The sequence below is a fragment of the Leptonychotes weddellii genome, chromosome 9 (assembly GCF_054177405.1).
Source record: "Leptonychotes weddellii isolate Sample4059 chromosome 9, ASM5417740v2, whole genome shotgun sequence".
NCBI classification, from domain to species: Eukaryota; Metazoa; Chordata; class Mammalia; order Carnivora; family Phocidae; genus Leptonychotes; species Leptonychotes weddellii.
Window position 1 is genome coordinate 97,331,598 of NC_138377.1, and position 12,551 is coordinate 97,344,148.

A 12,551-nucleotide genomic window follows, 5' to 3' on the forward strand; every position below is an offset into this window, starting at 1 on the left:
ACCAAAGATTTTGTGGGACACTCTCTGAAATGTAGGTCTGGGTCTTATTATTTAACCTTAGCCCCTGAGGGGCTGTCTAACTAGATGAAAGGCCGCAGCACTTAGAGGGTGTTACAGAACCTCCTTCTGGGGAAACAAGCCCAGGAAATGGGCGGGGATGGTCCCGGACACTCAGTTGGAATTGATGGGCAGATGAAAGTGCAGGAAATGGCCCAGCATTCAATTCTGGGCAGGAGCCTGGACATCTTCATGGACCAGTGGGCTACGGGCCTCAGCATCCAGGAGGCCTCTTCTGGGAGGTGAAGCAGCTCTGGATGCCTATCCTGGCCCCGCCTTTTAGGAGCTGTGTCCGCGGGTAAGTCACGTGGCATCTGAGTGTGGGTTCTTGCTCCAGGTCATGGTGGAAGTGACTCCTCTCTCTTGGTGTGGGGAGTGCCCTCCGAGAGCAGGTATGTGATGTTCCTAACACAAAGCGGGGGGAGGAAGTGGTTTGAATCCCACAACTTGATTTACCGAGAGTGTAGTCACTCTTCGAAGTTTCTTCCTCAGCTTGGGGCCAGCCCAGACCAAGTGTGGTTTCCTCTCTCTGTGTGTGAGCCTGTGTGTGCGTGCAAGTGTGCATGCATGTTAGTTATCTGTCCTTCGCTCGCCACAGGGTTCATGTCCACCAGAGGAGCCCAGGACCCTCAGACCTGCCCAACATGCTGAGATGTTCTGGGGCCCCGCCAGACACATGTATACCACAGTGAGTGTTCATGGGGTGCATCTTGCAGACGGGTGGAAGTGGGGTAGGGTAGCGCCCCTGGAAAATCAAATAATGGTGCAAACCACAGAAAATAAAACCATGTAAGCAATAGAATTCTCTTCATGCTAATTTTGGCTCTTACAGATTTTCTTGAATCTTTGATGCCTGACGTTACCTCCCTGTTAGAATCTGGTGTAAGTCGGGGTCTGATTTGACACCAAATTAGCTAAGTTAATTATTTTCTTTGTCTCTAGGTTCTTTCAGAGAGCACCTTCCTTTCCAGACTATCTGCCCCCAGAAAGCTTTGAGAATCACTGAAAGTCACCGCTCAGAAAGGAAGATTTTTCTTCAGCAGGTAAGAGACGTGGGAATCTAGGTGTGGTTCTCCACCAATCCAGCTTTGACAAGCTGCCTCACCTCGCCAGGCCTTGGTTTGCCAGTTCCGTTTGGAGAACAACAATGCCTGCCCCATCCTGCCTCACGGGAGCGGAACAAGGCTCGAGAAGATGGAAGCCTGTGAAATGCCAGGTCAGTCCGTTCCAGCTGATTCTCACCTGAGGGAATTCCACAGGGGCTCCTACTGACTCCGTGCAAAGGTTACGCCAGGCTCCAGGACTTAGAAATGGCGGGACCTACCTTCTGCCCCCACAAGCTAACAGTCTATCCTTGTTTCTAGAAGTGGACTTCCAGTCTTTGTGCCTAGGTAGCATAGAATCTGTCTGCCCGTGAGTTTTTGGCTGTGGAGTTCTTGCCATGCTTGCCTACCTTCCTCCCCGCAACGTTCTCATCCTTTCCCCACCCCACATGCTTGCTCTGAGGCGTGTAGAGCTGGAGGGGTGTTTGTATGCCCTCTTGTCCATGTGGGAGTTGAGGCCAATGAAGCTCAGAGGAGTGACTGACTCACCAAGACCCCATAGCAAGATGGCAGCCGATGGGAGACCAGGTCTCCTGCCTCCTTTTTTTTCTGAACAGATTATCAAGCTTTATGTACCTTTATTTTCAACACATGGGGCATATAATATAAAGATTTCATACTGGGCAAATGATATTCATTAAGCCAAAGAAAGGGGGAAAAAAGGGGAGGAATTTGCATTGTTTTGACTACACTGTTTAAAATATAAGTATGCAGATTTTATCACCGAAAAAAATCCGAGTTGTGTTTATCAAGGACTTAAACTGAGCCTAGGACTTTTTCACACCTCAGTTAGAAAGAAAACACCACAAAAAAACTCCAGAAAACATAGACTAAAAGTTCTTTGGCTGCCGAGGCCATAAGGGCTCTTTTGCATTGTGCCAAGAGAAGTGACATCGGGCCAGAGATCAAATGGTTGTGTCTCACTTTGTGCAGGTTACCGACTTGCTTACTTGTGATACTACGAGAAGGTGGCTGGGAGGGGACCAGCCTGTGGGGGCCGAGGGAGTACGTGGAACAGGAACGTCATGTGTGCTCATTTCTTTGCCGGCAATGAGTTGCAGAGCAGAAAGACCCGGGAAGCTCAGAGCTCGCATGGCCCAGAACAGTCACTGTGTCACCGAAGGGCCAGGAGGAATGGCAGGCCTGGAATTTCAGCAGCGCTGGGGCTCAGGATTAGTGAGGGAGGACATCTTAGGGAGGGCCCTTCCCAGCTCCCGTGAACCCAACCCCGGGCGAGCCAGTGCCTGGGAATACCTCCACGTCGTCCAGGGCCTGTGCAGGCAAAAGAGTAGGGTCAGTGGGCCTGGACCAGCCTTCCGGCCTGCCTTTCCTCACGGAAAAACATGGTCTTTGTTCCAGGCTTGTCCAAGACTGTCTCCTTGAGTTCTTCCACAGAGGTCACCACCTGGAGACCTGTGTGGGCTTTATGTGGGCTGCAGACAGGTTTAATTTGCTGGGATTTTCCTTCAGGAACTGTGATCGCTGCCAGCATTGAAACACTGGGTGTTTTCACATTAAAAAAAAAAAAAAAAAAATCTGGCCTTTCTTGGGAACTTGGGAAATCTGGCCACACTGGGCTGGGTTCCCACATGACCACCATCACCCGAGCTGGCTGCATCCCCATCACCCTTCGGCCAAAAGCGTGTTTGCCTTGGTCCCCACCCAGCCGCTCTCACCCGTTCTCACTACCTTGCCTGGCCCTGTGGCATGTGCGTCTGTGACCCATGCCCGAGTCTGTCTTTATTTTATAGGTGAGGACACTGAAGGCCTGGTTTAAAAGTCACGGAAATCGAAGCTCCGAGGGTCCTTCCCCCCCAGCTGTGCATTTGTTGTCCCCATCCCCCACTAACCCCCCAGGGATCTCCCCACCCTTTTCAAGCAGCTCCAGGCTCTGCTGGCCAAAAACAGCTGGGCCAACAGAACAGGCGGAGATGCTGGCCCTCACCCCACCCCCACCGTGGAATGTGCCCCCATCCCCTCCCCCCCACCCCCCAGCCATTGCAATTTCCAGATTGAAGATTCCAGGCAGGCTGGGGCGTATTTCCCACCCAGTGTCTGGGGCCTATTTTCTCCTTCAAGTCATTACAAGTTCCACGTCTCTAGCAACCCAGGGGCTTGGAGGCGGAGCTGCCTTTCCTCACAGCCCGGGGTGCTCCGACACCAGGTTTTCTCTGTTCCTTTTCCATATGCCCCGCTCTAGCCTTTGGTCTGGGTGCAGCTTGTCAACATTAAATAAGCACTTCTTGTAGTTCACTCATAACAATTCTTTAGATCTTGGAAGCCAGGCTGTGGAGCTCTGCATATGCATAGATCTCATTTTCACACAACAGGCTGCTTAGCAGATGGGGACCCAGACCAGCCTCCAACATTTAGCAGAGAGTTAAGATGTGGGAAACTAGGTGGCTTTTAACCAGCCCGGACTGCTGCCAGCGTTCAACCTTAGAGAATTTTCACAGGGAAAAGGGAAAAAATAAAATAAAATAAAAAAAAAAAAAACCAACAACAAAAACACACACACACACACACACAAAACCAACAAAACCACAGTTTTCCTTGCTCCCCCAAACCAGATGGCAGATGGTATGGAACCAATAAAACACAGATTCAAACGTTTGTTTATTTAACTTTGAATGTAATATGGCTTCGTGGTCCCTTACAAGGAATCACCAACCTTGCAACCAGAGAGATGACATTAGTCAAACTTCAGAGCAGCGTTTGGAGGTGCTCCTGAAGAGGCCGTGGAGAGGGACCGGGGATAATTCCTGGCCAGACCCCAAGCCTCGTGGCCCGTTTGCCTCTCCTGCTGAAAACCCAGGAGGTCCTCATGAACGCTGACCGACGCTTGGTTTCTGTTGCTTGTCTTTTGTCAAGGTTCAGTCCAAGAGGCAGCCAGCCGCATGAGGAATGTTCCTGCGTCATTTCTAAAGCAGCTGTGGACGATGTTGGTCTGGGCCACCAGGGTGAGAGACCATGAAAAAACGGTCTGAGCCCTTGAGAAAAGGCTCTCCTTCATGGTGCTTGGGGTTTGTGATATCAGAAAAGGAGCGTTTCGTGAGGCCGTGTGGTGCCCTTTCTGTTTGGGCTTCCCAGAGACCTCGGGCAAAATTATATGCTCAGTTGAAATAACTATCTACATTAGTTAAGATTCTTTTGGTTACCAGTGTCAGAAACCCAACCCAAACTACTTTAAATAAAAAGATAATTTATCAGGTTAAGTAAGAGCAGATGGTTTCAGAGATGGCTAGAATCAAGGGCTTAATGTTCCCCGGGCTCCCTTTCTAGATCTTAGATTGGCTTTTTCTACAAACCAGCCCCATACCTTAAACTGTCCCCCAAATCACATCTTATGAGTTCGGCAACCCCAGGAGAAAGGCATTCTCGTCCAGCAGCTCCGTCAGCAAATTCCTGCTCAGCACATAGGCTTGTTTTTGAACCTAATACAGTGGCCAGACACTTGGGGTACTCTTGACTGGCCAAACCTGGGCCATGGTGACCCTCTCTATAGATGGGAAGAGGGACAAGATTAGCACTATCTTAAGCATATGGAATGTATTCCCTAATTGGAAATATGGGGTGGGGGTGGGAGGAGCCAGGCCAGTACATGTCAACTTTAGCCTGGGCTTCTGGCATAGCTCTCTGTCCCCTCCCCTAATTCATTTTATGTCTCTCTCGTTCTTCTCTCTCTCTCTCTAAATCAAGTTAGTAAATATGTATCTTTCATCATAAGCAATACTAAAATTATGGAAAGTAGAAGTAACTTATTCTGCATGAGTGAACAGGGAAAGATTGAATGTACTCTAAAATATGGAGTTCTTTAGTAAAACGGAACCATCTTTGATTCAGAATGCCAAAGCCGGAGGGAGGTGCAGAACTCAAACTGTTCATAATGTTGGTTGTGGATGAGCTCACGGAGGCCCAGAGGGGGGCTGCCTTGTCCAAAGCCTGGTTGCAAATCATCTGCAGAACCTGGAAACCAGAACCTGATTTCAGACTCAGGGCTCTCCCTGTTGCCTGTCTGACTATGGCTTCTCATCTTCCTACGTTGCTCTCCCAGGGCCTGACCCTTGTTCTGGAGTCTTCTATGAATTGGCTGGCAAGAATACCTGACCAGTGTATCAACTTTTAGGGGTAAAGCATCCCAGTACTCTCCACTGGGACTATTTAGGTCTTCCATACCCAAGAGAAGGCATTTTTAAGAATGATCTCTGCATCAGTTTGTTAACTGCTGAGTAACAAGTTAGCACAAATGCAGCAACTTCAAACAACACACACATTTATCATCTCACAGGTTCCATTGGTCAGGAGACCCGGGATGGCTTAGCTGGGTCTTCGGCGCAAAAGCTCGCAAAACTGAAACCGAGGTCTAGGCTGGGTTGTAGTCTCATCAGGAGGCTCACCCGGGGAAAGATCCACTTCCAAGCTCACTGGGTTGTGGCCAAAGTCATTTCCTTGTGGCCGTGTGACCAAGGTCCCTGGCTTTTTTGCTGGCTGGAAGCTGGAGGCCACCCTTAGGTCCTAGAAGCCATCCCCCCCCCTCGCCCCAGTTTCTTGCCACATGGGCTTTCCCAACATGGCTGCCAACTTCATCAGGCCAGTGGGGAGAAACACTCACTCTGGCCTAGAGTTTTATATAAAGCTCCATAATCATTTGACTGAAAGCCTATCACCCTTTCCTTATAACAATCTAACCATGCAAATGACATCCCATCACCCCTACCCTACTCTGTTGGGTAGAAGCAAGTCACAGATTCTACCAGGGTGGATATTATTTGGGTGACCTTGGGATTCTTCCTCCATAATCCTTCATACCTTGGTGAATCAGCCTGCATGTACTCACCTCTATATAAGAGGGAGCTCCTCCTGCTCCATGCCAGGCAGCACACACACCGGTCTCGGCAGACAGCCAAGTAGGGATGATGGGCCTATGAGCAGATAACGGCCCTATGGTAAGGCACATGCCAAAGGCTGCATGTTTGAAGGGGCGGGGGTCACATAGGATAGAGTGTCTCCTTGGGCTGGGGGGCAGGGGAGGGCAGAGGGTCAGTGAGGGCTTCCCAAAGAGGTGGACACTGGCGCAGCCTTGATGGATCAGTAGGACATCGAGGAAGACAGAAATGGTGGCAGAGAAGTCCAAGATGTGGAGGCGAAAAGGCAAAGGGGGTCTGGGGAACTATGAGTGATCCGGTGTGACCAATACAAGCACCCTGAGGAGATGGGGGTGACGCTAAATCACCGAGGGACTTACAGGCCAGGCTTAGAGGTGTCTTCCTTCTGGGGTCCATGGAAGGTCACCATGACACCATAACTGGGGAACTGGGGACAATGGCATGATAAGCTTGGGGCTTCAGAGAGAGAGGACTTCCAGCAGGAGGCTGAGCTGGGAAGTCACTATGGGGAGAAGACAAGCCTGGCTTGTCTGTACTAAAGAGGGCCCCCTCCCCGCTCTCCCCCACAGAAACCCCGGGGAAGACAGGCCTTCTTAGAGCCATTTCAGGCAGCCAGGTTGTCAGGATGATGAGTTCTGCAGCCTAGCGGTTCTGAACCAAAGGAGAAAAAAGCCCCAACAAGCCCCATTTCACTGCCCTTGACCTTGTAGTAGAGCTCTAAGTGCAAAATCTGTCATCTATTAATCTGTTAGAAGTTGACAAAAGGGACTTTGATCAGAGGTTGTTTTTCCCCCCTTCTTAAGTTTCCTGATGACACATAATAGCCCATTTCAGCCGGAGGGCCGGAAGCACGGCCCTCATTCTGCTCACTTCAACCCCAGTGGCCTCCCGCCCCGTGGCTTTCTCCCCGCCCCGATATTAATTGGCCTGTAAGTGGTTACATGTGTTCCTTTTTATGTGTCAGTTGGAGTCTGTTATTTGAACTTCACAGCTATTTGGGAACACAGGAGTGATGCTCTCGGCCCAAGTTGGGAAATGGAACAGTCCAGAATCTGTTGCGCTGGCTCCTACCTCCTGATTTTTTTTCTTCCTCTATCCCTTGAGGTCTTGATGTCCCCCCCCAGCACCCCCGCTCCCTCCCCATCATGCTCCTCTGCGTGAGGCCCCCCGACACAACACGGCAGCCCAGCTCTTGGAATCATGAAGTTCACAGCCAAGAGAAGCCTCGGGGAGCCCCAAACTGTAGCTTCTGCTTTTAAAGAAATTAAAAGTCCTGGAGGGGGGAATGTTTTTTAATAAAAATAATGTTTGCTGAGGGGCTATCGTGTACACATTTCTTACATGTAAGTTCTCTTGTTTCGTCCTCAAAATAACTCTGTGAGTTAGGAACCACATTGCCACTTTCACATGGGGAAACCGGAGACCGTGGGAGACTAAGCAAGAGGGCTCCAGGGCCGGATTGCCAAAGATTGTGTCCTGCCTCTAACTCTTACCAGCTGTGTGATCTTGGACAAGTTGTTGAGCTTCTCTGTGTCTCAGATTGCTTGTCAATAACGGGTCTACTAATAGTACCTACTTCAAAGGGTTGTGGTGAGGATTAAATTGATTTAGTGTTTTTAGGGGCTTAGGGCAGGGGCTGGTGTAGAGAAAGCACATGTGTCAGCTGATGGGGGTCTGCAAGACTGTGTGTGGTACATGGTGCAGAAAACTGCTTCTGGAGGGAGATGCCCTTGGTTTAAATCTCAGCTACCCCAGGTAGCTGTGTGAGCATGGGTGAGTTACTTATTTTCTCAGTTTTCCCATCTGTGAAATGGGGATATTCCCCATGGTTGGGGGGGGTCCCTCAGTGAAATGCTTAGCTCCCCAAATAATTACCCTGGAGCCTCATTCAACCTCACAAAGGTTTTCATCTGATCTTTAGTGACCCATTTTATTTTTATTTATTTATTTTTTAAATTTTTAAAGTTTTTGAGAGGAATCTTTATACCCAACATGGGGCTCAAACCCACGACCCCCGAGATCAAGAGTCATGTGCTCTATGGACTGAGCCAGCCAGGATCCCCCAAGACCCATCTTAAATGTGAATAGATGTCAAAAAGTTATAAGTAATATCTTTGGCGAGATGAAAAGGTTTTGCATTCCAAAAAACCAAAACAAAATGTAAAAAGAAAAGGAGGGATCAAACTTAGAATAAAACAGAGCTCTTGAAAATTAAAATTAACAGACAAAAACCATGTTAAATAACACAACATTTGGAACACGAAGAGAACTGTCAGAAAGTAAAACAAAGAGACAAACAGATTGAAAGTAGGAAGGGAAGACAAGAAAATTGGAGGATCTATGTAGGATATTCAGCATCCAAATAGAGTTCCAAAGAGAGGAAAATGGAGAAAACACAGGGGAGGCAATATTTAAGGAAATAATACAAAAATAAAATCCTCAGAACTAAAATCATGAGTTTCCTTGACTGAATTCATCACATGCTCAACACAGCAAATGATGAAAAGACCCACATCAAGGTACATTATTGTGAAATTTCATAATACCATGGATAAAGGGAAGATACTGAAAGCTTCCAGAAACAATAAATGAAAAACAAAAACAAGACATGTGCAAGGGATCAGTTTACAGTTTAAATCCAGTTTGCCCTGGATTTCTCAAAAATAGCTCTGGAAGCTGATTTACACCCTAGAATTCTATACCCAGCCAAGCTATTAATCAAGTGTGGCCTTTTCAGTAGCAACACTGAACACTAGAGGCAAAGAAGCAATATTTTCAAAATTCTGAAAAAAAGTGATTTGCGACGTAGAATTTATATCCAGCCAAATAATAATCCAGCAGAGGCTCTAAAGACGTTTTTTTAAAGATTTTATTTATTTATTTGTGGGGGAGGGGTAGAGGGAGAGACAGAATCTCAAGCAGACTCCCCACTGAGTGTAGAGCCTGACGTACATGCAGCTCCATCGCATGACCCTGCGATCATGACCTGAGCTGAAATCAAGGGATGCTTAACTGACTGAGCCACCCAGTGGCTCTAAAGACATTTTTAAAACACTAATTTCTCCCAAATTTGCCTTCCATTTTTCCTGTTTCAGGATGCTACAAGAGGGAGTGTTCTGCTAAAATGAGGAAGTCAACCACAAAAGAGGCAGATGTGGAAAGCAGATAATCCCATGATGGAGAAAGTGAAGAGACCCCTAAGATTATGTGGGTGGTAACTGTGGCCCAGACATAGCGCTGCATCTCTTCCTGCCATCAGGGCCCCACCTTACTGTGGCTGGCACTGAGGGTCCCCTGACCGCTGCCTGGCTCTCGATCGAGCCCCATCTGCCTTCCTGAGCCACCCCACCGCCACTCCTGGGCCAGCCTCCTCTCACGCCCTTCACAGGACAATGGAGACTTCGTGAGCCCTCTGTGTGCACAGCAACTGAGGGAGACTCTGGTGCTGTCATCTCTTGTCTCCACTTGAATGCCCCAACCCGGGTGCCTCATCTTTCAAACCCGATCAGCACAGCATTGATGTCACCAGGGCACTGCAAGGATTAAATGAGTGAGTATTTCTGAAGCACTCTGAATGGCATCTGACACGTAGTAATGCAATATTGGTTTTGGTTAAATGAAATACATTATGTAGCAGCACGAAGGTAAACCTGTAGTAGATTGGAAACGCGTCAGTTTAAACTTCAGCCACAGCTGAGGGGAATCTGCCAGCTCCTTGTCGTACACCCAAACACTCCGAAACTAGAGGCATTGTGCGAGAGGCATTTCAGCTCGGGATGCTGCTGCAAGTCTGACCATATCCGTTCCTGCTGACCACGACTTAGGAACGCCTCATCCCTCTGAGGAGGAAGCTGGAGGCTTCTCCTCAGCCCACGAGTCTTGCTCGGCTGTCCTCTTCAGAGTCACCTTGAACCAGCCTTCCCTTGCCAACCATCCTCCCACTCCAGACACCTGCTTCGGGCAGCCCCTCACCAGCTGTGCTCCCTCCCGTCTCAAGACCTTCAGCCATGCTGTTCCCGCTGCCTGCCCTGCTCTTCCCAACACCACACCTTTTTCCTTTAGCTGCTTGCTACTTACCCCTTGGATCTCAGCCAGGTCATCATTTCTGCCAGGAAGCCTTCCCACGACCCAAAGGTGATCAGAAATCCCGTGGCGCCTTCTCCTGGCCCAGGGTATGTTTAATTCTTGCACTCAGTATGACGTCTGCCACTCCTTGCATCCTCCATTCATTCAACATAGCCTTACTGAGTGCCTATACTTACTGGCATGCCGGGCCTAGAAAATGCAGCAACGAACCCCATAGGCAGAAGCCCCTGCTCTCGGTGAGGTGGGTGTGCTATCGAGTGGTTTTTTGATGTTACCATGTACCTGGCAGAAAGCAGGCTTCAGTAAATATGTGCTGCGAAATAAGCCACAGGAACATTGCCGCCTTCCCTGAGAGCGAAGATGGGGCTGGGGGCCCCCTCCCCCCTCCCAGGGAACTTGTGAAGATCTCCTAGTAGCAGGGGCAGGAAGCAGGGGTGCTGACGGGCAGTTTAGAGCAGTTTAGTGGCAGGTGAAGAGAAGCCCCACCCAGGCGGAAGGTCGCTGTGGTTTCTTTGGCGAATGTCCCCTTCCCCCCAACTCCCCCGCTTCACCTCCTGTTCATCTGGCCATGCTTGTAACCAGGCCAGCCTTCCAGATTAACCGGGGCTAAAGGGGGAGTGGGGGGAGGGCCGTTTCGCGAGTGGGTAACCCTGTGAGTAATCCAGAGAAACAGCTCTGGCCCGGTGGTTCACCCCAGGCTTGTTTGTGTCTCGTTTCCTCGGGCAAATCAGCCTCTTCATTTCACTCTGAGGTTTAGGGTTTCCCCTAGAGCTCGTGGGGAGTCAGGCCAGGATGTTTTGCGTCAGTGTGGGAAGTCTTGGAGTTGGCAGTAAGAGATGGGGTCGAAGTGAAGGTGACACAGGGTAGGGGCATTCGGCGGGCGTCCCTCTGCTTCATCCTCATGCCCTCGGTCGCTCCTTCCCAGGCCACGTGGCAGAAGGGTCTAATGGTAACACCTAAGGAGGCGGAGGATTTAGCCTTTCTTCCCGGCCAGGGGAAAGGTGGGGAGAGGAATAGGAATTAGGAAGCATGAGGCTCTGAGCAGGTGAGAAGCAATAGGCTCCATCTTTGGTACCCGAGTCAGGCGTGGAGCGCGCTTCCCACGGCCTTTGTAAGTGAGCGGGAGGAACTCAGGATCTCAGAGCACATCCTCTGGGGCTCAGCTCTATCACTTCGGGCCCATAAACAATGCATTTCTTTTCCACATGTGCCCTCTGTGTCGGGCTTCAGCAGTAGAGACCCAGAGGAGATCGTTCCTTGGCATTTATCCTTGAGAAGGTCACTCTATGTCCCCGATCCTCGCTTTCCCTATATGAAGGTCTTCTCTGCCTGCCTCGGAGGGTCACAGGGCTCATGCAGGACAGTGCCCTGCACATGACAGAGGGTCACAGCATATGTGCTGAAACAGCAGAATCCTCTTTAACAAGCTTCAATGAACCAACGCTCCAGATCGCTGGAGGCTGTCCATGCCCCTCAGCAAACACTGTCCCCATGCCCAGGACACATCAAGCCCTCAGTGCTAGCAAGTACTCTCTGCTTTTCCTGGGCTCGTCTGTTCCCGTCAGCTGAGCTCTGTGTGCTTATCAAGTGCTATTTGTGTTTGTTCTCAAGCTGTACCTATTACTCCAGCTAAATAATGCAATAATTATTCCATAATGCAATGAAATATGAGTGCAGAAAATAGAGTTGTTTCTTTGCAATCGAACTTGAGTGCTTTGGAGAGAATCAACACATGCCGTAACTAAACAACACTCGGTGAATCGAATGTAAGTGAGATAATAGTAAAGGTTAGAGGGGGGAAAAAAGACCCGTGAAAGTTGAGTCTTTGGCATTCAGCTTTATGTCCTCGCTCTGCTTTAAAGAGACAGAGACTAGAAATTGTCAATGACACTTTGTGGGTGTGGTTTACTTGGGAAAGGTAACAAAGAATTCCAATCGGTGAACACAAAGGATTCCCCACTTTCTGTGACTGTTGGGGCCAAGCGACCCCGATCAAGCTGGATCTCACAGGGCCTGTCCTGTAGCTGTAAAATGCCTCTTTGGGAACTGGAAGGGGAGAGTGTCAAGGCCAACTCAAGCCACATAGTTGGCGTGAGAGCCTCAGAGCTGGGAGAGGCGTCGTGGTCTTTAGGCTAGGCTCTCCCGGGGGCTGACAAATCCACATGGCCCCCCGGCGAAGTGGCCATACAGGCTTTCTGTGAATGCTCCCGTGACTCAACACCCCTGAGTCCAGAGTCTGGCTCATTTTGAATCGTATTCTGGTAAGGGTGCTTGACTCATTTCATCTCCTTTTACTGTGCTCCTTGACGAGCCTTCCTTCACCTGCAGGTGAAAACGCTCCATTACTTACATTCTGTTAAGAAGAAAGCAGGTCTAGGGGCACCTGGGTGGCTCAGTTGGTTAAGCGACTGCCTTCGGC

The 12,551-nt window shown here is 49.5% G+C and overlaps 1 long non-coding RNA gene across 1 annotated transcript; it reads left to right on the forward strand.

Moving 5' to 3' along the window:
• Nucleotides 1-483: 483 nt before the first annotated feature.
• LOC145723296 (uncharacterized) lies at nucleotides 484-9,677 on the forward strand. Its single transcript, XR_014148224.1, has 3 exons — nucleotides 484-745; nucleotides 1,000-1,100; nucleotides 9,142-9,677. It is a non-coding gene; the product is annotated as an uncharacterized LOC145723296 (long non-coding RNA).
• The last annotated feature ends 2,874 nt before the right edge of the window (nucleotides 9,678-12,551 follow it).